Genomic DNA, 25,677 nt, shown 5'->3' with positions numbered 1-25,677 from the left:
GTTTATTTTATTTCGAATTTAGAGTAGAGAAAGAAAAAATACTTGAAAGAATACCATGAAATTTTCAGGCTGCCTCAATCAGAATTTCTTAGGTGATCCTAAAAGTATGCAATACAAATTTTTTCATTAAGTGACTCTGTATTTCTGCTTGCTGCTGATTTATGTTCGCCTGGTATTTTATCAGCTATGCGGGCACTTTTCAGCCAATCGTGCCGGTTTCAAAGAGCCAACAACAAGAACAAAACATTCGAAAATTACAAATTGAAAATTACGAAAATTTCAAGTGGAATAACTCGAAAACCACAAGGGCGATTTGAATGTCCTTTGGCACTATGATAGATCTGATCAAAGGACATCGTTTGACCTAGGTCCTGCAAGGATCACACAGGATACGCCCGAAATTTACGTAAATTTCTGTTCACAAAACAATCGTTCTATCTCGAGTCCTGTAAGGACTTTCGTCCTTTTATGAACACCAATTAGTTTGCATTTATGAGAGCAATCTTTGTGCAGAAGGATATCACGATTATTCTTTAAATGACCAAGATACTGGTTTTCCGTGTGACAAGCCACCAATTTCACTAAAATTGTGTGGCATACTTTTAGTATGAAGATTAATTTAAAGGCAATGAAAACTTCTTAGGTGATCCTAAAAGTATGCAATACAAATTTTTCCACCAAGTGACTTTCTGTATTTCTGCTTGCTACGGATTTATGTTCACCTGGTATTTCAAATGCTGAGCGGATACTTTTCAGCCAATCGCGCCGGATTTAAATGGCCAATAACAACAACAACACATCAATGAAACATACGAAAATTACCAATTGAACATTACGAAAATTATAAGTGGAATAACTCGAGAACCACAAGGACAATTTGAATGTCCTTTGGCACGATGATAGATCTGATCAAAGGACATCGTTTGACCTAAGTCCTGCAAGGATCACACAGGATATGTCCGAAATTTAACCCAAATTTCTCTTAACAAAAAAGTCGTTTATCTCGAGTCCTGTAAGAATTTTCGTCCTTTTAAGTACACCAATTGGTTTGTATTCATGACAGCTAACCTTGTGTTAAAGGACATGATGATCGTCCTTCAAATGAGCGCGATACAGTGGAATTTTCTTGGTACCACGGTGTAACATACTTTTAGTATCAACGATAATTAACGAGCGTTGAGAATTTTTGACGCGACCCTTAAAGTATGCAATACAAATTTAATCCACAAAGTAGAGGTGGGCACGGGCCGGGCTTTTTTTCGTGGCCCGCGGGCTTACACAGGCCCGGAGCGGGTTCGGGCGGGCCCGGGCCTTATAATTAAGATTCGTACGGGCTTCGTGCGGGCCCGGGCCTTAGAAAAAAGGCCGGCCCGTAAAAACCCGAAATAGGCCCGTAAAAGCCCGAAGTAGGCCTGAAAACAATTTTGATTTGATCGAATTAGAACCGCCATTTATCGCATTTTAATTGCTTATCGATGCTACTATCGATTTGGTTATACAATATTTTACTTGTTTGCACACCACTAATTAAAAATGGGCGGCCTATTGTGAAATTACCAAATCTGTGGGCCATGGTTTAAATGAAAAAACGCACTAGGCTAAAAAGCAAAATTGTAGAAAAAATTTTATTTTTAAATAAAAATATGAATTAATTTGTTTTTCATTAAATACATAACAATATTCAATATAAATACCTTAATAAATATATGTATGTATATATAAATTACATGTGTTTTGAATTTCTTTATATGTGTAAATAAGTTTCGTGCCGGGCCGGGCCTTAGTGAAAAAGTTTCGTGTTCGGCCGGGCCGGGCCTCTCAAAAAAGAGTTTGTTTTCGTGCGGGCCCGGGCCTTAAAATACAGGCCCGCGCCCACCTCTACCACAAAGTGATTTTACCTATTTCTGCTTACTGCTGATTTCTGTTCGCCTGGTATTTCATCTGCTGAGAGGGCACTTTGCAACTACTCAAGACGGTTTCGTGTAGACAACAACAACAACGTATACGCACCGCTTAAAATGTCACTAGGATAACGTGGGATAGCTTATTTTTGTCGACCCTTTCAAAACTCCACTTAAATTGGAAATTAATAAATAATATAAAAATCAAATATCGAAATATAGTAGCACTATATACATACATATGTATGTATATAAGCAAAACAAACCGAAATTAACATAATTTATTTATTGAAACCAAACCAAGAATTGGAACCAAATAAAGTGCTCGTAAAATAAAGTTGAATTTTGTTTTAGAAATATTGCTTAGTAGCATTTTTTTCTTGTTATTTCGACTAGCCATGTAGTTGAAAGGGATTGATTTTTTTCTCACTATGTTTGAGTACTCGCTCTCTCGTGTACTCAAACTCGCATTTGTAGTCGGTGTACAAGTGAATGCGAGTTCTCATGAATATTCTATGGATGCTCCGTTACATATCTGAAATTTCTCTTAAAGTGCTTAGCATGCAACAAAGTGAGCGCCGTCTGTTTTGGTTCGCAACCGCCCACGGAATTTGCCCGGCTCCCGGAGAGGAGAAAGTGCGGAGGCGATAGGGTGTTGGTGGTACATGGAATCGGGGGCATTTTCTGCAACTGAAAGCTCTGCCAGCGTCAACACTGCTTTCCGGCTTCGTTTGTGGTAGCCATTGGCCTGCCAGGCCACCCCTCGAACTCCTGTTCCCTCGACCTCCTGCTTGTTGCTTGCCAGCATTGCCCGTCAAAGAGCTGGCCATTTGCCGCAGGGACTCCCGCTTTTTTGCGGAGCATTTCCTTTTTAGCAAAATGGGCAACGCAGATGGACAGCAACGAGGCTACGAGTCTCGGTCTCGGTCTCCCAGTCGTCAGTCGCCAGTTGCCAGTTGCCATCGGACAGCAACTGCGTTCTACTTATGATTGCCTAAAATCCAATGAAGCGTTGACGCTTGCTCCTGGTTCGGGGCAATCGCTGTCATCGTCGAACTGCTGTTTGAATGACCAGCGGAAGCTTTTCGTTCGTGCTGCACAGTGGGGCGAACATCAGCAGCAGCAGCAGCAAATAAAACATCGAAATGAAGCCAAGCATCCAACCATTCACTCACCCACTTAACCAACCGACCACGAACCACATTGATTTTTAAAGAGCGCTTCGTTGGCTGTCTTTAAAGAGATGATGAATGTTCTGTGAGTGTGTCTTCTACTTTACTACTGTCTTCTGTATGCGTGTGTGTGTATATATGTTATGTGTATGTGTGTGCTTACTCATCCGCACATGTTGGTTGCAATAATTCTTATGCTTAAAATTGTAATTTCTCTGTTTACTGTTAAACCTTTTGCTTGCGCAAACCTCAAGCTCATTTTGTCTGTCTGTGTGTGTACGTTTATGTAAGCGCATGTATGTATGTGTGTGTGTGAGTGTGGTTCTGTATGTAAAGTAAAGCAGAGATGTGTGTGAGTGTGGGTGTTAAGTTACATTTGACAGACGAGCACGCAGCAAATTTATTCCAAGTGCGAATGCTGTGAGCGCTTTTATTTTTATTATACCCTGTGCTCAGAAACTGCCTAAAAGGGTATCATAAACACACACAAGCAAATTTCACGCCATAAAAACAGCAAATGTGTGTGTGTGTGTGTGTGTGTGGGAAAACATTGAAAAATATAAAGAAATATTCTGTGTAGAGGGTATGTTGTGGTCGTAACGTAATCCTCAGATAGTTGCTGGGGGTCTGCCTTGTTATACCCACTATACATAGGGTAGAAGGGTTTTATAACTATGTGCCGGCATAAGGACGAATCGCTGATTCTATATACTATATATATGTACATACTTCATCAGCCCTTGTTATATTGACAACTTGATACTTCAGTATCTTTAATATACTTCAGTATTTTGCCGGTATATTAATTTTGTATTTTCAATTAATACCAAATATAGCCTTTGGCATACTTCAGTACATTAAATTTGTATTTTCTACGGATAATGAATGTATTGATATATCAATATACCAAGTACTATATTTATATATATGTTATATTTTAGTATTTTCCCGGTATATAAATTTGGTATTTTTTACGAATAATGAATGTAGTATAATACTATACCAATATACCCAATACAGCCTTTGCTATATTTTAGTATTTTCCCGGTATATTAATTTGGTATATTTTAAGAATAATACCGCACTATTTTGATTTTATTTAAAATTGGTAGCGGGTATCACACAGTCGAGCACACTCGACTGTAGCTTGCTTACTTGTTTTTATTCCGCTTTTATTTGCCTCGTCAACGACGCGTTTTTACAGTCAACTTGGGCAGCAAATTAAATGCAACTGACAAACAAACTGAAAGACGGACGGACCTGCAAAAGTGCGGATAAAAAGATGGACAGTTGGCGGAGTGAGCGCAGAGGTCAAGGGAAAAGAGACAGACAGACCGACCTAGAGAGAGAGAGAGAGAGAGAGAGAAGGATACCAAAGGCGTCCGACAAATGAGAATCATTTGGCATGAAATAAAATGTTTTATTAAGAATGAAAGCGAGATGCAAGTTCGTCGGGGGTGGCAATAAGAGTTACCTGAGTGGAAAATATGCCACATTCGGAAGGGAGGGGTGACAGGTAAGGCAAGGTGACAGCCAAGGCTTTATCTTGTTGTTTGATTGAATAACTTAAGCCATCGATCTATGCAGCTCAAGTGTTGACTGAGTTGCGTAATAAATGAAGCATTTATTTAATAATAACTCGAACGAATAACGAGAACAATAAAAACATGACTGCGGGCATAATTCGATTTGTAAACACTCACACATACAAATTGAGAAATGCAATAAATCAACAAACATTACGTATACGCAATGAAAGCAGCAATTACTTTTAATTCAAAAATAACAAACCTCAAAGTTCAATCCTTTACTTAATTAATTGAATTAAAATGTTACAACACGACTTTTTTTCTCTCATGTTTTGTGTTCTGTGAACAAACACAAACAGACAGAAATACGTACATATAATAAAATATATCTCGTGGGTGAATTGCGTTGGTAAATAAATGTAATAACAATTATTGATTACGTATACGTAACATTAAACCCTTACAGAGCAATTTAAATGCCTCAGCACACACACAGAAATTGTTTGCCACGAATAATTGCTGTATTTAGCTGTACAAATAGGAATTCCCATCTCAGTTGAGCAGCAGCTGCACCTTGGAATTCCCAACTCTGCCGCTGGGTAAAACGTGTACTCCGAACTATGTTATGTAATATGATTCTATTATTCGCTGTCTTGTTGCTTGTTTCGCTCTGCGAGCGCCCACCTCAGCAATTACACTTTAAACTTTAAATTTTAGCTAACGAAATGGATCTTTAGCACAGCTGTGAAAAGCGCTGCAAGGCCTGAGCCTTGATCCGATCTGAGGAGCTTGGAGGAGGACTTGGAATGGTCTGCTTGGACGGCTCTTGGTTCTTATGAGCTGATTACTTTATGCTGGAAGTGTATAGTTTCCACAATCGCTTAAGTGTAAGTAACGCATAGTCACCGACTATTCCAGAGAGCAATACAAAGAGAGAGAGAATCAGAGACAGAGACAAGAGAGAGAGAGGGAGAGAACAGAGAGTCACAACACCACAAGTAAACCGCCGGCAAAGCCATTTCAAATTGCGGCAAAAGCCTCGAAGAATAATGGCATTGTTATTGTCACACACACACACACACACAGCAGAGAGACATACGCACGCAAACAGAATGAGGGAGCGTCTATTTACTTACAGTCAAGCACTGAAGGATAAATACATTTACAAGGACAAAAATGCGGCCAATTCAGCTCCATTTGCCCTTTTAGTTAAATTGGCCCCACACACACACACATACACACACACACACACACACACACACACAGAAAACAGCTGAAATAAGTAGATCAAGTTGCAAGATACCAGTAAAACACTTGCAACTTTTTATAATAATAATAACAGCAACAACAGCAACAACAACAACGGCAATAACAATAATAATAATAACAATAAACGTATACTACGACTACGAAACATTCGTAAGTACTTAATTTCTTAGTTCGTTAAACTGACCATGTCAAAAGGCTCCTCTGGCCAAACCTCAAGGCATTTTTAAACGAATTGAATTGTGTGTGCCTACTGCTATAAATACTCATAATAATAATAATAATAAGACCGACCAAAAATTGCTGTGTTTCCTTATCACAGATAAGATGCAGATAAATGAGCGCAAACTAAAGCTGAAGCCGGGAATTAGCTTCAGCTTTATGTTCTCTGTAATGTAAGCTTCAAATGGCAAAATGAGACAACAGCAAAAGCTTATTAAACTTGGTCCTAAAATTATAAATTAATTGAATAACTAAGCAGCCATTACACCAAGTAAACTAAAACAATTTTAGGCTGTGGAAAATAAATTGACAGTTTTTTGTAGGCAACAAAAGAAAATTGTGTGAGGCCAAAACTTCAATTACAATGGTAACATAATCAAAAGAATTGGGGAAAAAACTAGTAACTAGTAACAAAATGGAACAATGCAAAATCAACTAACAAATGAAATTTACAGAGCAGACAAAAAATAAAACATTTTTTTATTGCAACTGAATTTTAGAAAACAAAAAAAAGGGAATGCATTTAGATTAAATTCCGTGTAAACTAAGAGAGCATATCCGCTGTGCAGTATACTCTATCAAAATGGCGCATTGGAATTAGCTTATTCCTTTGAGATGGGAGCGACAACTGAAAGGAAAGGCCTGAAAGGACTGAAATTGGCTCAAATTGAGCTTAACCATTCGGAACTCATTTGAACGCATTGCTAAACTCATTTAGAGTCAGATTTAATACAAATTTTAAAGCAGGTTCTCTCAACAATCAACGTCAACCTTTCGGTTGCCATTGGTGTTGCTGTCAGTCAACTCCTTTGTGTGTATGTTTACCCCGTCAAACAGGCTAAAAGGAGTATCTTAATGCTGCTGAACAGAATATATGCTGTAAACATATCGAGGATATCTTTGAGTCGCGCAATGTTTTGAAACTAATTTGCAGGTTTCTCGCACTCGCGCTTCGCTTTTTTCGCTTTTTTTTTTGGCGAATTTACTTTTCCCGCTGGGTTTTTGTCGCTTTTGCCATCCGCATTTATTATTTATTACATTGTTATATTAATAATGCAGTCCCGTTGAAATTTCATAATGTTCAACAATGTCATTGACACTGTCGTCGTCAGTTGTGTGTGTGTGTGTGTATGTTTTTTTGGTTAGCAATGTGGCTGCAACAATATTATGTTATGCCATGTAGTTTGTTAGTTGTATGCAGTTGTGGTAAAGCTACATTTAGTTGCGGTTGTCATTGTGTGGTCGCGTTTTGAGTTTCAGTTTTAAGTGAATGAATATCCATTTAAAAATTTAATCCAAATCTGGCAAATTAAAAACAAAGAGAGAGATGTGTTTGATGATTATTCGATAATCTGGCAACGCTTGAGCAGTTGCTATGCTTGTTAAGTTGGCTGCGCTTCAGCTCAAGCACTGACACAACTCTCTCTCTCTGTAGTTGTTGCTTGAATTTCACTTTTGAGTAATTCAATTTGCTGGAATCAGAATCAATACAACGGGCAAAGGCAATAGAAGTGGACAAAGCACACAAACATCAAAGAGCAACTCGAACGAATGCGAATGAGTGTGTGTGTGTGTGTGTTTGTTTGTTGTCTATTTATAAGTTCTAAACGAGGTTCTTAATTTTATTTTAGATAGACACTCATGCATACATATGTATCGTAAGTGCTTACATATGTCCGAAATGCCTTTTCTAGTTCAGCTGTTGCCATTGTTGTTGGGGGCAACCATTGTGAACCATTTTATTCAGACCATTTCCCCCGCTTCTCTCGCGCTGTCTCTGTCTCCCACTCTCTTTCTCTCTGTCTCGCTTCATCTTTCCGTGTGCTGCACATGTGTGTGAGTGTGTGTGTTTATCATCATAAAATTCAATTAAAGCGAAACGCACACAATCAAACAACAGATCAAATTAAATGCCAGACAAGCAATTTACTATGTATGCTGTTGAGGGCGCTGAGATGGGCGTGGCAGTGGCAGCAGCAGCAGCAGCAGCACGTGGACGCCAATTCGGATATGTGCGTGCGTGGCTCTGTGATGGTATTGGTGAGTGTGCGGTGTGGTGTGGTGTGGTGCATGGTGTGTGGAGTGCTCTTTACAGCCATGTGAGTGGGTGAGTTTGTGTTTTTATTGAATTTGAAATAAGATACAATGTTGAAACAAGCTAAAACCGAAATAGATACGCTTTCTAAGTGCGGAGAAATCTAATGTGAAGTGCTCTCTCTATCTATCTCTATATCTCTATTTATATATATAATATATCTCTCTATCCTTTTTCACCTTTTCTCTCTATCTCTCTCTCTCTCTCTCGCTCTATCTCTCTCTTTCTCTCTCTGTCTCTATACCTCTCTCTATATCTCTATCTCTCTCAATCTCTCTCTCTCTCTCTCTCTCTCTCTCTCTTTATGTCTCCTGCCCCCTCTCTGTCTCTCTCCCTCTCTTTCTTTTTCTCTTTCTCTCTCTCTCTCTCTCTCTCTCTCTCTCTCTCTTTCTCTCTCTCTCTCTATGTCTCCTTCCCCCTCTCTGTCTCTCTCCCTCTCTTTCTTTTTCTCGTTCTCTCTCTCTCTCTTTCTCTTTCTCTCTCTTTACCTCCCTCTCTCTATATCTCTTTCTATATCTCTATCTCTCTCAATCTCTATTTCTCTCTCTCTCTCTCTATGTCTCCTTGCCCCTCTCTTCCTCTCTCTCTCTCTATGTCTCTTTCTTTCTCTCTTTCCCTATCTCTCTCTCTTCCTCTCTCTCTGTCTCTCTCTCTATTTCTCCTTCCCCTCTCTCTCTCTCTCTATCTGTCTATCTCTTTTCACTGTTAAAGTATACGGTCATACTTAAGCAACGGCCGCACCTGTCTAAGCTACAACCAGACACCAAAACACAGAAAAAGGACAGTAAATACGCTTTAGTACTATTACAATACATATGTAATTTGAGCGCCTTAACATGGCACGCACATCCATTCCTCCCCACTCCCCGCTCATACACACACACACACAGAGAACCCGAAATGTATGTATGTGTGTTTGCTGGATTGTACGCCGAAAATCACATAAAAGGCATTGGCACTTAGTTAAGCCAGCGATATTAACAAATGCTGCCGCCGTTGTCCTTTTGTGGCCCCTCTCAAAGGACATGACAATAAACCAACTAGAAAGCCGCAACGAATGCTCCAAGCTAAAACTCAACTGAGCCGGGGCGCTTAAAGATATCGCGATGTAACGCCAGTAAATGCCACATGTTACGCCACGAGTATTGTGGCCAGCCAGAGAGACAGAAGAAGAGGAGAGCGTGGAGAGAGGAGAGCGAGGAGAAGTCAAAGCTAGAGACAACAATCGCAACGCTACTTTTCCTATGCCACTTCCACTTCGACATCGACTTCGACTTCGACTTCCACATCCAATTCCAATTCCTATTCCTATTTCTATTGCTATTCGCATTCGTTTTCGTTTTCGTATCCGTATTGTGCTGTCCCTGGCCAATGTATTATGTATCTTATATATATCTGCTGCTTCTGCTGGTGAGTAGTCTGTGTGTGTGTGTGTGTGTGTGCGTCTCTTACGCTTAAATTTATAGTTGCAATCAACTTGGCCCAAATCGTTGTCGATTTTATTTACTGCGTTTATGGTGTGTCCATTTTTGCGGCATCATTGCGGAAATTCCACTTTAATTCCTCTCAATGCCTCCTCTCAAAGCGCCGTCAACTTAATGCACTAATGAAATCTGTGAAGAATTGTCAGATCGCCAAGCAAAGCGTCGGAACAATCACTTTGGTCAATCAAACTCTTAGCAATCAATCAAATCTTTATAGCTGCTTAAAATCGATAACTTTGCAAATATTACAATTTAAAATGATTTAAATATAAAATTACAAATTTAGACTCACTTTTGAATCAAACTTTAAATGTAAAAATTCATCAATAAACAAACATTTTTTTAACAGCAGAAATCTTTGCAAAATTTCAAATTTCATGTTAGAATTTATCTATAAAAGCATAAGTTAAATGTAATAAATAAGTGGTACTTTTAATTTGTAAGAAATTCAGCATACAGCTTTCATTTTTCATTTTTTGCACACTCCTTCTACAGCATAAATTTATCTGTGGCACATTATTGGATAACTTTGTGCATTTTAAGCCCATAAAGATTTTATTGCGCACTCCGCTGCTTACAACTTCGATATTGCCTTCACCATAAAAGGTGTTGATGTCTAATTGAAAAGGTCTTATCTACTTATCAACTTTAACTTAAAGTGCATTATCCATTTGCAAACTAATTAAGTGAACAATAAATGTGCTTTATTTTTCATAAACAGAATTTCGACTTGAAAGCTTATGCTACAAAATTCACAACGTTCTAAGGGTATTTTTACTTTCCATACCAAAAAGTCCGCACTTGATTTGCTGTACCTTAATACTGCCTTGCGGACTTGGACTTGGTAGACATCTGCACAGTGGGGCAAATGCACAATTTTGTTGTGTTTAATCTGGGACGTTTTTGCTTAATTGTAAAACAAGTAAATAAACTATAGTATGGAATATTCTTCAAATAAACCAAATTAATATACCTTAAAAATACTACTATATACCAAAGGCTATATTTAGTATATTGATATAGTCCTGGTATGTAAGTTATAATACAGTTCTATACTATGGGTAGCGGTTATAATAAAACAATGTATTTAACTTATCAATCAATAATTGTTAACACCTTCAAATTTGAGATATTTCTTAGGACTTTCGACCACAGTGCACTGCACTGAAATAGCAATAAACGCAGCGATGGCTTTGTATAATCCGCACGCTGTCGCCGTGGACGTTACTTTGGGCTTCGTTTCTACGCGTCATTGTATAGTTATATAGTCTACTCGTACTTAAGAGTACGAGTATCGCATCGTAGTCAATTTTTGTTGAGCGCTCGTGGCGCCATCTTGCGTGCAAAACAATTAAAAAGTTTGTGCGCTGCACTTGAGGCACGGCATTTAATTAGCTACAGCAGCCGGCTCGCAACTCCAAATGGCTGCCAGCATTTGTTATGCAGGGAGTATTTACGTACTAATAGCCGGAGAAGTGTGCCATTTAATTGAATGCCAGCGGCTAAATACGAGTAAAAAAAAAAAAACCAGCAGCAGCAACAAATTCACAAACAAAACACGACCCAGGGAACGATAGGAAAATACCCTGTAGATAACATTGCAGTAGTAAATTATTATTACATTTTGTTATACAAATTGAGTGTACATAGTCAGCATCAAGCGAATGGAATTTTGGAAATACGAATTTATTTATTTTCTATTAGCTTGCCCCAAAAAGTATGCTATATAAAATGAGCAAAGTACTTTCGCATTCCACTTTTTAATGGGCGAACTCTATTTAGAGTTGGGCTTCAACCAAATCATGCAGTAATTACGGAAATAAAGTTTCGTTTTATCTGCAACTAATATTGAGCTGTTGGGTATTCGAAATATTTGCTATTGAATCGCATGAGTTGTGTGTTATAGGGCTGAGCACTTGACTTGGCTTTTGGCCTGAATTGCGGCCAAGGAACTTTTCAATTTGGCTTACATAGCGGCTCAGCTGCAGCAGCTAAATTGGCCATTTTATTAGTATGTTTTAACCAAAACTTCTGCTTCTTGTTGGGTCTTGGTTCTTCCCCCCGCTCATCGCCATCTCCATCTTCATCCCCATCTCCAGTTGCCAAGCTGCGACCGCAAAAACCGCAGCAGCGGCTGGCAGCGACTGCAGAAATGCTTTGTGCCAGAGTGCAGAAATTATGAAATGCCAGCGGCGGTTGTTGCCCATTTTGGTAACTCGCCAGCGTTGGTAACGGTTACGGTTACCGTTACCGTTACCGTTACGGCAATAGAAATGGTAACGGCTACGGCAACGGTAACAGCAACAGTAACAGTAAAGGCAGCGGCAACGGCAACGGTTAAGGCTAAGGCTAAAAGAAAACAAAACACTTTTCATGTTTTACTTTTGAAGTTGGCAGACAATGTGTTGCCAACGAGAACACAATGTGTACCAACAAATACATATGCGAATAACGGTGCTGAGCAGCTGGCAGCAGCACCCGACGACAACATACCCTGTACTTGGCACAAAACAAGCTTGTCAGGCAATTGAACTAGCATACACCTTTTAATATATATTGGACAATATACATATACAATATTTGTTATTATTTGTGTTCAAAATGTGAAACTTACAAGAAAAGAAATACATAATATACATAAATATATAATATATATTTAAGCATATTGTCTCTAATATATATTAGACAACAAATGATAAATAATTGATTATTAAATGATTAAAATGTGCAACAAAAAACAACAAAATTATCTAACAGTATGTTTTAATATTATTTGTTTTTATTAAAAATTCCACAATTAATCAAAATTAGATAAAAAAAAAAAACTATTAAAACAGATAGTTATAATACATATAAGTATTACACCAGACAAGCAAAATAAATAATTAAACACTTTAAGTTCTTCTTTATTACTGCCAACAGAGGGTATCATAAGGAACAGCATCTTTCGCTTTCTGGTAGATTACGCGGGGAATGTAAAAGGAGGAGGATGAGAAAGGAGGAGGGGAACGCAGAACGCACTGTGCCTTGCCCTCGATTCGTTTTGCTTATAGCTAAAATATGCAACGTCACTCGCCCATCATTATTCCCGTACACAAAACGTAAGCTCGTTAAAAGCTGCTCAAAAGCAAACCGGAAGCTCTCACTCAAATGCTCCTTCTCAGCATTTACAAGCTGTTAGGCGTTTCTTTTCCGAGGGATGCTCGTGGTCGGAGATGGCAAGTGGCAGAGAAAGGTGAAGGCGGGCGGAAAACGGGGGGCGGTGGGCGGTGGATTTTTGCCTGTGGCCACATTTATCCCGGAATCGTGTTCTAAACAGCTCAGCTCATGTAAAGTTCCATATGTTTGTAAACCATTTACAAGAACATATTGGGCAATGTTTATGCCATCCATTTGCCTTTTTTTTTCGTTGTTGCCTGCTTTGTTTTTGTTGCATCTTATGAACAATATCATCGTATATTTACATGTTTATGTATAACATAAGAGCGTTTTGGGGCAACGGCTCGCAACGAGTGTTCAAATATTCGAGTTTCGTTGTTTCAACAAAAGTATTAACGAAATAATAAACTAAGGCAAATAATGGTTTTCGTTCGCAAAGGGTTTGGGAGCATAAAACAATAGCTCGACTTTTTTTGTCGACGGATGCCAGAAGCATGCAACGTGTCGTATACTTAAGTTTGGATAGAATTTCTATCAATTCAAATTTGAAATAAAGCTAGTGAAATGATATTAAAACTGCTGGAAAAAACATTCAGAATAATTATAAAATATTGAACTGATTTTACTATATACAAACTGATTTTACTTTATCTTTAATGCAACAGCTTATTTTTTTTGTCGTCGGCTGTAAATAGTATAAACGTGTCGTATACTTAATTTTAGACTGAATAATACACTTCATTCCAACATTTTGTCTCACAAGAAATTTAATTTTCCAACATGTCGTATACTTGTTTTTGGATTGCAGTATATTATTCTTTTCAAAATTAAGTATACGACACGATGGAAATTTGACTTTCTTGTAAAAGAAAAAAAGAATATAAATTTATATTGAGAAGGAAGACAAATTACAATAAAAAATTAATATATTGAACTGATTTTCCTTTATTTTTATTGCACTTCATTTCATTAAGTCAAATTATCAATTGTAGTGCTGATTGCAAGTGCAATAACAATAATATAAATAACGACTAAAAGTACTCCCGGAACTCATCTGTTTGTAATTGAATTTAATATTTAATTCTTGATTTTATAACGTTGCTCACTGATTGACTCTAGAAGTAAGAAAGTTTAATCGAAACTAATTTTCGGCAAGTCTGTCTATATAATATTCCATAAGATTGAGGAATATCTTGAATAAGCAACAAGTTTATTTATACTAATAATGCATAAAGCAATCTTGTCACGTGAATATTGAAAATTTACTCACAACAGAGAGCAAGTTGTTCGCTTTGAGTTTGAATCTCTCTCGAGAGTCACTTAATTTGATGCATTTTGTTTTGTAAGCGCATTCGTCAACTTTTCGCAGACAGCGTCGGCTTGTCAGTTCATTAACTTTCGATTAACTTTGCAATTTGTTATCTCAGCAATTTTGTCGCTATTATGAGAAAGTTAAACATGCGCTAATCTGCGAACTGTAAAACTGAAAGTTAAAAGTTGCGGCACAACAAGTTTCCAGCACTCTGTGTGTGTTGAATTGTAATTGTAATTGTATTTTCATTGTAAATGTTTTCCATGCAGATGAGCTGGCTGCTAAGCAAGCATGGCGTCTGCGCCTCCCATTGCAACTGCGGATCGATGGCGACTGCCAAAGAGAGCCTAGAGGGGACGAGACGGGTTGGGTCGGGAAACCAACGTGCCACAAATCACATTTGGTCGTTGACGACGAGACGTAGCTGTCCACAGATATGCACATTTGCGGGCAACCAAACATTATCAATCAGTTGCTGTTGCAATTACGACTCTCGCTGTTGTTGTTGTTGCTGTTGCTGTTGCTGATGCTGTTGTTGCACACACGCACGCAATGGCGGCGAATGAGGCTGCATTGGCGGGAGGTGGATGCGACACAGTTTAATGGTGGCTTAATTAAGCGTTGCATGCTACGTGCGGTTGCTGAAAACAGCACACAACAGCGAAAAACTTTCAGCGACGTCGAGGGACATCCAGACAGAATCATGTTGATGCTGCTGACATAGACACCGAGACACCCAGACACCCAGACACCGCCAACTCTTGTCTGTCGCCTGTCAATTGTGGGCATGGTTCGCCTTCCCGCCTTCCCGCCTCCCCATTGGACAGTCCCATAGCTCTTCTACTCCGCCCACTTCACATCCATTCATCCATCCATCCATCCATCCATCTGTCTCCATCTCCGTCTCTGTCGCCATGTCTATTTCGCCACTGACTTTCGCCTCCGTCTTGTGCCTTGGAGGTGTTAACGTGCGTGATTTGTTGGCAGCGAGACGTGCGTAGGATACAAATCGTAAATCCTGCGAGCCTGTCACCGAAGACAGTCCAAGGATGCGGACATGGATACCCTCAGTGTATATCTGTATGTGTGTTTCTTTGTATGTATGTCTGCTAGGCTTCAATTTCGAGTTGCTGATGAAGATTGAGACTCAGATTGAGATTGACATGGCGCATTAACCAAACTAACAATGAGCTCTGCTTCAAATTAGCCTCCAGCCTCCCCCAGAAGTAAAAAAAAAAGAAAGAATACATCCCTCTGCATCACAACTGAAATTGAATTATTCACTTATTATGCTAAACTCAACACGCATTTTTCTTCATCTTCTTTACTTTGTTCCCCCGAATAATATCCAGCACCTTGGCATACATAAATTCAAAAATTATATTCTCAACTCCCGAGACCTTTTTCAGTTCGAATATTATTTCCAAGAACACTGGCCGCAGGCCCAGACACCAAAAACAACAAAACAACACAAAAAAAGGTTGCAACACTGTTTTCTTTATAGATTTCTTTTAATTTTCGAAAAAAAGTTGAAATGAATGCACAGCTTTAAGACAAAGTCTTGTGATGCAATCAATGCGAAAGTCATCATTAAAGATTAAAGATTTCAACCTGAAAATCTTATTTTCTTTGACTAAGCTATAATTATAATGAATATATAAATATAAGTTTAAAATTTTGAACATACAAAAATATTTAACTCCATTTCTGGCTACTTTATTGAAGAAAAAGAAAAAAAAATACATTTTTTTACATACAATTTCATTTAAGATCATAAACGACAACCGTGTAATAATATTTCAAGTGCCACTTTCATAGCAATAGCTATTAATTTTAAATGGCATAGCTTTAAAATATGTTAAATTTACCAGCAATTGTGTAGAATATCAGGTCTATTAAGCTGTCACCATAAAGAAACACTTGGCTAATCATCAAATACTTAAAGAACAAGCAACGCAAACAAATCATTGCAAAATTTCCCAATGTGCTGTGTTCAAAAGCCTAGAATTTATTGTTAATTTATTCGCAGATATAAATTAAGATAACAAAATGTTCGTTCTTGTGTTTGTTATTTTTTTGGGCGATTGCTGCAGGAAGCGTTCCCAAGAATCGCACCATTTGACATAAGTACTTGAAATGGTATTAGATATGATGGCATTGGCATTGGCATAGGCCTCTCGTTTCCCCAACAAACTGTTATGCTATGCTATATTGTATGCCCCGTTACCTCTGTGTGTGTGTGTGTGTCTTGTCTCTCAGCATTCGCCTCTCAGCAGCGGCAGTCAGGCATAATTTCCGTAACCAAATGCCATCCCCAAACAAAAACCCATCCGCACCCCATAAACAACGCGTGTACCTAATTTCCTTCTCCTGCTCTGCTTTGGTTGCCTTCTCACTCTTCTCTCGATGCTCTTGCTCTCTATCTCTTGTTGAATTGCTGCCGCTGCTCATTTCAATTCATTTCATTTCTACCTTTTAATGGTTCGGCGACAACGTGGCGCGTACTGAATATGAATCACGTTCTTATTTTCCATATTGATTGAAGTTGGGGACGCGACCAGTCACCAGACACCAGTCACCAGCCACTCACCAGTTGCCTCTGCCACCCAATCTCAATTCCATTCTCTCACTCTCTCTCTCTGTCTCTGTCTCTTGAACCACTTTACCCGCATATATTTCGACATTGATTAGCTGCGCTTTGAAGGATTTCTAATGATTTCGCCTGTGATGAGCTGAACGAATGCTGAATCTAGTGTTTCAATGTAGAGCAGAAGTAGTAGCAAAAGTAGTTGGGGTCAAACCTCGTTTAATTACAATTTACCGCCATCTAATCCACGCCAGAGTCGAATATAATTGGCTTTTTATGGTCATCAAGTGAGATGAACCAACAATCTACCAGCAAATAGGATTATGCAATGCTAGCTAGAGTGGTTGCCTCTTAAGTGCGTATTACTCACAATTTTTATTTCAAAGTTAATAACATAACGTTAACCTCTGCTCTTCTTTCATCTTTCATTACTGATTTCGATTTGAAATACCTCTAGTTGAATTCAACATTTCAAGTGTGATTTTCACTTTCGTTTTTTAATGTGACTCGTTGAATACGCTTACTGCATTATTGTAAAATTCGAAGTATGTATTTAATTCAGTAAAATATATAACATGCAGTATTATTTGTCTTAAATATATTCAATTTATTTTAAACTCGACATTTCATTAATTATTGCACAGGGTAATGCATAGTCGAACACACACACACATACACAGAGAGTATTTCACTGTCGTTCTTCCGGTACATAGAAATTCTGAAGCCAAGGGAACTGGCAGATGGCCGCTCTGTGCTTTCCATTCTCTTTGCCGTGCTGCTCGTGTTTATGCAAATATTTGTATTCCATTTGCATTTCAAAAATTGAAATTTTTATATCTTTCGCTCTCTCGCATTTATTATGCGATTTGCTGGGAAAAATTTAATTTTTGCACAATTTAGGACAAGTTGATTAAGCTTTTTGATGCCAGCTGCAAAAGCTGTTGCATAAATTTCCACACCCCATCCCCAACAACAAAGAATGCTTGCCAGCAAGCTGTTATGTCAATGATTATCATCAGAAAGAACGCTCGAACAACTTTCAACAGTAATAAGGCATATAAATACTTGTGTACTTGCCCAGAAAACACCATCAACAACAACAACAACAACAACAACAAAAAGAATAAGGTAAAGAGCAGGCAAAAACGGGAGCAGGAGGCAATCAGGACAGCCAGAAATGCCGAAATAATTCACTTGAACCTTTCTGTTTATACACTGTGCATATGCTAATATCTATAAAAGGATTTGCTGATTGCTTTGCGAGCTTATTTATCTACTACTTTTACTATTTTTATGCAGTACTCGTTAATCGATTAAGTTATTTGGTATAATATATTATACTATATGTGTATCAAGTATCGATTATATAATAAATTATGGAACAACACTGCAGTAGAGAAGATCACAAGTACAAGAAGAAAAGAAATAGTCGAGTTGAAGTAATGTAAACTTAATAAAAACGGTATTTCTTTAATCCATCTCCCACATATGTGTGTATGTACTTTTATGCAGGGTATCTGCTGCTTCTGTTCACGCTTTCGTCACACATTGCATTGCTGTCATTTTGGTTGATTTGTAATCAGAAACGTGTTTGCATGCACAACGCCAATAGGGGCTTTGACTTTGGCTTCTTGAGTAGCTGGCTTCAGCTGGATGCTCACAAGTCCTGCAAGAGAAACGTGGACGCATCATCGCTACAAACATTACAAACAAATGGGGAAATACTTGCATCGGGCAGATGATTGAAGCACAATGCGTGGTTTCATTTCAACTGCTGCCGAGAAGTCATCGTTAGTTATGCGTCTCGCGAATGTAATCAAGCGAACTAACCAGGTCCAGATCACGTCCTGAATACTGCCTGATGCTCACGTAATATAATACGAGTAGTCAAGCGCATGAAGCCGTTGCTTAAATACACTTACCAATAGCAAAAAAAGAGAATTCACGTTATCTGTGTTCTCATACATACATACATATGTACATATGTACATGTGTGCTCCTCGATGATACTGCATAAAGTTTCATTGAGTTGAGGCCAGCAAATTGACAGACTAGTTTATCACAAATACTACGTTGTCATGCTGCCAACAAAACCAAAACAAAAAATTTGCTAAAACATTGTGAATATTTTTAGAATCATGACAGTTAGTGATTTAACGAGTCTGCGGTTCGATTTTTTTTTATGCACTTTGTTTAGAAAACTAAGCGAGATTTAACCACAAGATTTTGCTGTCAAAGGGAAATATGTAGTTCCTAGTGCAGCATACATAACATACATATATCGTTGCTTGTGCCAAAAATTTTGCCACTGCGAATATTAAATAACAAAGGGAAGCTTATTGTAAGTAGTACCACAAAGTGACATTATGAGTCTCGCTTATTTCTCACCATCACCATCCACATCAGCACTGCTGCTCTCCATTCTCTTCCATTTGCATTCCAACATGCAAAGATTTTTCCTAATTTGCACTTGCACTAGCACAAAGCGTCAGGCGCTTCACTGCGTTTCGTTTTTGGCTACCCTGCAGAAAGCCGAAACTCTGTATTGGGGTATATTAAAATTGTGTAATTCTTATAATAGTCCTAAAAGAATACACTTAATATCATTATTTAACTTCGTTGTACACAAGCAGAGCTCTCAAAATATATTTTCCCATTTTCCAGTTACAGCATCTCCTAGTCGTATACTTAATCTACAAAATGCTGCACTACAAGCTGCACTTAACAGCTCTTAATACTCTAACTAAGTGTATGTTTACTAACTCTTCAAATTGGTAAATTTCTCATTCACCAAATTGTAAATTACAAAAATTACATTTCACGTTATACTGAATAATATTTGTATATTATAGATTTATTTTTCGTTTTTTTTTTTTAATTTAATTGCATTTTTCAAAACCAATTTGCTAAAATAAAATAATGTTTAAAATGATGAAATAAAATATAGGAAAAACCTGAAATAATTTACATATTTGACATTTGCTGATATTACTTATTTTCGATCCTGAAACGTTTTTTACAAACAATTTGATAACATATTCCATAGCTGTTTTTTTGGGTTTGTAGAGTGTGTTAAGCTAAAGAAGTACTTTCATAGCACTCCCACAAAAAAAAAGAAGCCCACGCATTTTCCCTCTCTATCTCTTAACACACACACACACACACAACTACACACACACAATCGCAAATATTGCGCATAGCCATAAATAAAGTCCATTTGCATTGCAAGTTGGCCGATGGCTTTGGCATCTGCATTGCCGCCTCCTGCTGTTAGATGTTAGCTGTGAGATGTGAGCTGTGAGCTGCTAGCTGCTAGCTGCGCACTGAATGATGCTTCTTGCCGCCGCGTGGCGTGCCTCATGCAACATGCCCCACGCCATCAACCTTCTGCCAGCTACTGCTGCTGTTGTTGGGTGTCGTTGTTTATGTACGTGAATTGCAAATCCTTTTGACGCTCGGCCAGTGAAGCGACCGACATTTCCCAGCATTTCCCATCATTTCCCCAAAATCCCACATCCCAACCAAATGTCCAATGTCCACCAGTGTCCAATGTCTGATGTCCGTTGTCTGTTGTCCGATTGTCTATCGTCTGTCAGTCAGGCGGCAGACATTTTGGCAGTTTGACAAACATTTTGCTGCCTGCTGCAGATACTAGAAGAGAACGGCGAAGAAGAAGGACACTTCTCAGCTGGGTAAACGCAGATGGTTTGTTGCTTTGGACGGCACGCATCTGGGCCAAAGGCTAAAGCTGAGGCTGAAGCTGAAGCTGAACTAAACTGAAGCCAGGCAGTCACAAATCTTGCAAACTCTTAACCATCTGGCTCTTATGTATGACGACAAACACATGTAAGTAAAATACTAATACAAACTTTTACCACATTGTCATTGCCGGCATTGTTATCGTTGCTTACTGATGTTGTTACTGTTGCTGAGCTTGTTGCTGTTGTCATTGCTGTTGCTGTTGCTGTTGCTCTTACTATTGTTGCTGTTGCTGTTGCTGTTGCCGTTGCTTTTGCTTATTATAATGCCCATCATAGTTGCGGTTTGTTGTAAAAGCCACAAGCTGATTGTGCACGATGTCAAATAAAACATATCCACTATATACGTACATATATAGTATGTAAATATGTGTGTTCCTCTGATATGTAGCCATAAGCAAGCAGCACAAACTAACACAAGTGCGAGGGTAGACTTAAATTATGGCGAAAGCGGAAGATGCAGAGAGTTTCGAATATCCTAAACACAATAGATTTTTCGATCGTTAAATTCCGAAGAGATACTATATTTATTACTTGTCTTTCGTAATCGTAAAATAATGCATTTTACAATAATATTTTAAAAAACAAGAATAGTCCTCTATAATCCGCTGAGTAAATTGAAACACCCTTGAAAGATTGAAATGAATTTCTTCAAGCCATTTATCTTCAACTACCAAACTTTTGGAGAAACACGAAACTATATGCTAATTGATCTGTTCAGAAAAAATATATTTAAATCAATTGTCAGGAACACATGTAGAACAGTCTGTACTATGAAATTCAAATTGAAATTGAAATTGAGTCAACTTTTGCAGTGCTGAGATCGTAGATGAGCTCAAACGAACCAAGTGAAACTGAAATGGGGAGCCACATTTGCCGTGAAGCTGCAAAACAAAAAGCCAAAAGGCTGCCATAAGTTAAGTTGAAAGTTTCGCAGGATCAACTTTGGCCTGAGTATTGCCAACAGATTGTTGTTGCTATTGCTCTGACTGGATGTTGCCTGCTGTTGTCATCCAATGCCCGTGTGCTTATGAAATAATTTCAATACATTTCATGAAAATCAAATAATAGCTTGACGGGTGGTCCTGAGGGTGGAGAGGGGAGGAACAAGAATATGTACAACAACAGATGCTTGGCTAAGGAGTCGCTGGTTAACACAGCGAGACAGAGAGAGAGAGACAGAGAGAGAGCAGCGTAACCATTATACTTGTATTCTATTCAAAAGTTTTACAGCTCCATTTCGCTTCCTCCTCCTCAATCAGGAGAAGCAACGTTTTGGCGGCAATTGGTTGGTTTGAGAGCCTGTTGACTGCGCCTTCGTGCAGTGTATTCGCAATTTACCTCATGCACAACACTTTTATCTCAGATTTTTGATTTCAGATTTCAGCATTCAGCTTACGGTTTTCAGTTTTCAGTTTTCATTTTACAGTTTTACAGCCCGGACTGCAGCTGCGTCGCTTTTCAATTTTCACCAGCGTAAATATGGCCAAAAGTTATGCGCCTCAACATTTTTGGCACAAACTTTAACAGCCCGACCCTTTTTTCCAGCCGGCTTACACCAAAGCTTCTGTGTGGCCTGCGGCTCCGGATCGCTGGCTGCGGGTTAACAACAAACACCACCGAATCCCAAACTACCCATCGACGACCCACCACGAATACCAGTCGAAAACCAGCAACATGAATACACAAGTTCAAACAACATAAGTCCATCGCAACAGCGATGGCAACGCTCTTGATTCATGATTCGTGTTTCGTCTCTTAATAAGTACTGAATAAATATATATCTTCGAAATTGCGTGTATTTAAAGAAAAATTTGATATTCTTAGTAAATATGAGACTATTAAAATAATAATTAATTTTTATCTCAGAAGGATATTTTAAATATTGGACTTTTATATGCGAAATAGGAAATAAATATAATATATGAATACAATGAATACAAATTTAAAATTTAATTGGAATAATTAAGTGGTTAATTGACTTTCCACTAATGTAAAAAATATTCTTTAAATTATCCTATAAAGTAAATTTAGATTCCCAAATTGCACATCGCTAATTCTAGCATACAAACACCCAAGAGGTAAAGACATATTACTGAAATTGATTTAAAATCAGATCAAAAGTTTGTTTAGTAAGTCACAGATTGAGATCGCGTTGCCAAAAGTCAGACTTATTGTCTTAAAGTTCCTCTGTGGAAGTTAACTTGAATTTGTTGATGCATCCACCTCAGGTAGGCAAAGATTGCTATCGAAATTGTTCATTAAATTAGATCAAAAGCATTTCGAGGGACAACAAAATTAAAAGACAACACAACAACTTAATACTGATCAAGAACATATAGGGAAAGGAAAAGCAGAGAAAGTTAGCAACAGCGGCAGAGAGAGAAAGTGAATTAATGCATACACTGAGAGAAAAAAATGTAGATTGTAAATCTTGCTTTAACATTTTTTCGATCTTCAAAAAAAAATCTTGAAATAAGATATTTAGGTTGACAAAATCTTAAATCTAATTGTTTAGGCATTTTAAGATTAACAACCTCTTAGGATTATCATCTTGCTTCAAGAATGTTTTATTCCAGATTGAAAAAACGATTTCAAATCTTGATTTAAGATTTTGCCTTCTTAGTTACATTTTGAGGTTTTTCTATTATTGAAAAAAGATTATAATCGTTAATCGTAAGATTAGGTAATCTAGAATTTTTGTAGAATTTCAATATGGATTTAAGAATAAACCTTCTTGGTTCAATGTATACATCATATAATCTTGATTCGATATTCTATTATTCAATTTCGCATGATTTATTTTTTCTGTGTATAAATAGAAATAAAGATGAGTTGGAAGAGGGACATGCAAGGTCGGAATCATCCGCAAAAGGTTTTAAGCAACTTGACTCTAACACACATATGTTTAACACACACTCAGCAAAGGGAGAGAGAGAGAGAATAAGAGAGAAAGAAAGAGAAATACTGAGACAGTAGCAATTTGCATAAATTTATATTGCGTTTTGTAAATTTACAATGCAACATTTTGTAATTAGTTCATGGACTAGTTGCCACACCAGTGTGGCATTTATACCGACACACACACACACACACACACACACACACGCACAATCATACACATTGTCTCTCATAACCGACGCGTCGCCTTGTCGGGATTTCTGTTGTTGTTTTTTACCCTTTGTCGCCATCACCGTCGTCGACGTTGTTTGTGCTTCTCCGCTTAAGCAGTGGGCGAAGTGAAATTTGCATATGTATTGCGATTGCCATTGCTAGAGCCATAGCATTTGCATTTATGCATGACGACCTCACCGCCCCTCCCCCTCGACATCACCCAGTGTCGCCCCACCTCCCCAGCGAGCGTTCACACAAAATACCCCAATGCGCTGCGATCCAACGATTCAGCAAATCCAACGATCCAACGCAGAGCCATCTGAGGGAAAGTCCGTGCCGTAGTCAGTGCGGTGCAACCGCGCATTTGCACATTTTACGGTCATGTTTATGGGCACCAGTTAATCGATTATGCATGGGCTGAGTGAACAATGCCGGAAATGTGCAAATGCTCAAATGCTGCGCATCCGCTGCCGCTGCCGCTGCCATTGCCACACAGTGAGAAAAGAAAATGGCGATCTGAAATTGCAGCAGCTAAAACTGAAATGCATAACTTCTAGTCATGAAACATTTTCAATTGTCAACTTAAAAGTGATAATAATGAAATACAGATTCAAGTTGGTTGCATCAAACTGTGTTACTTAGAAATTAATAAAAGAGCTTAATATAAATATTTATTTGGTTATTTCAGAATACTTTATTTCAAAAATATTTACATGTCACAAGTTAATGTGAATTTCTTTTATTAGCAACCCTACACACATAAGCAAATTTAAATAACAAAATAATGTAAGGAATTTCATTTAATATTTTTTTTATGATATAATAAGATATTTACAATAAAAACGCATTATATAATAGATTTTTTATGAAGAAAAGGTATTTACAATGAAAACACATTAACTAAACATTTACCTAAACTAATTGCTACTTTGGTTGTATTGAATATTGTCTATAGTATATTCATATACTATAATAATATATGTATATACTTTAATACCATAGAGAAATATATCTAGAATAAAAACGCATCAATTTATGATAGAAAACTAAAAATTTACCTAAATTAACTGCTACTTTGGTTGTGTTGAATATTATTTATAGTATTTATGTATGTACATATGTATATACTATATATAATTCTATACTATATACCATACTATAAACTATACTATATACTATATAGTATATATATAGTAAAATATTCATTTTATTTTGAGAAAACAAACTCATCATTTCTCTCAATGCATTGCAACTCTTCCACAGCTCATTCCACAGCTCGTGCCGACAGCTTTGAGTGCAATGAGCTCACGACATACCCTGTTGCCTGTTTCCACCACCCCCCCGTTAGCCTCCTGCAACGCAGCCACTCGCTAGACAATGCCACTCTGTGGATAGGTAGGTTATGACTGCTGTTTTTCATTTGGCATCCTGACTTTGATTTACCGCCATGTTGTCCACGTTACCGCAAGGTGCGAATAACGGAAATCATTAGCGGCGCCACGCCCACTCCCATTCAAACGCCCACACAGCAACTCGTATACTAACTAACTGTTAATTTGCCCATTGTTTTACTAGAGGAAATATAACAGTTTATAATAGTTGGAACGCAAACAGATATGAGAATAAGATTTATTTATTTTAATTTCATTTAAAGTTAACTAACAACTCTCAATTTAGAGATTATTTATTATTGTTATTTAATTAAAACTTAAAGTTTCAAATGAAGAATTCATGCACTTCAAAAAAAATCTCCTAAGTGACACATTTTTGCAGCTTAAATATAATAAGAATTTCCTTCTTTAGAAGCGCCGGTAAATATTACCGTAACTAAAAAGAAATTAAGATAAATATAATAATGAATATATCGAGTGGTTATGCACATTCACTTCATAATAGTCAATAATAAAAATAAAAAAAATTTTCAAATTTAAAAACAGATTTAAAGACATTGCAAAATAGTAAGTTGTACAAAATAAAAAATACATTGTGATCATTCCCAAATAAGAAATGAGAAACTGTTGTACACAGTTAGAGCAGTTAAAAGACATTATTGAATTCATTTCATCCGATTCCATTTC

The 25,677-nt window shown here is 37.7% G+C and overlaps 1 protein-coding gene across 1 annotated transcript in view; it reads left to right on the top strand.

The window, feature by feature from the left end:
• The window catches only part of LOC117578361 (V-type proton ATPase subunit D 2), a 127,123-nt gene that overhangs the window by 12,537 nt on the left and 88,909 nt on the right, over positions 1 to 25,677 (top strand). The gene's annotated exons all lie outside the window — the stretch shown is intronic.

This window comes from Drosophila albomicans, chromosome X (assembly GCF_009650485.2).
Source record: "Drosophila albomicans strain 15112-1751.03 chromosome X, ASM965048v2, whole genome shotgun sequence".
Classification (NCBI taxonomy): Eukaryota; Metazoa; Arthropoda; class Insecta; order Diptera; family Drosophilidae; genus Drosophila; species Drosophila albomicans.
Note: the sequence above shows the minus strand (reverse complement) of the source record. Positions and strands in the feature narration are given on the sequence as shown.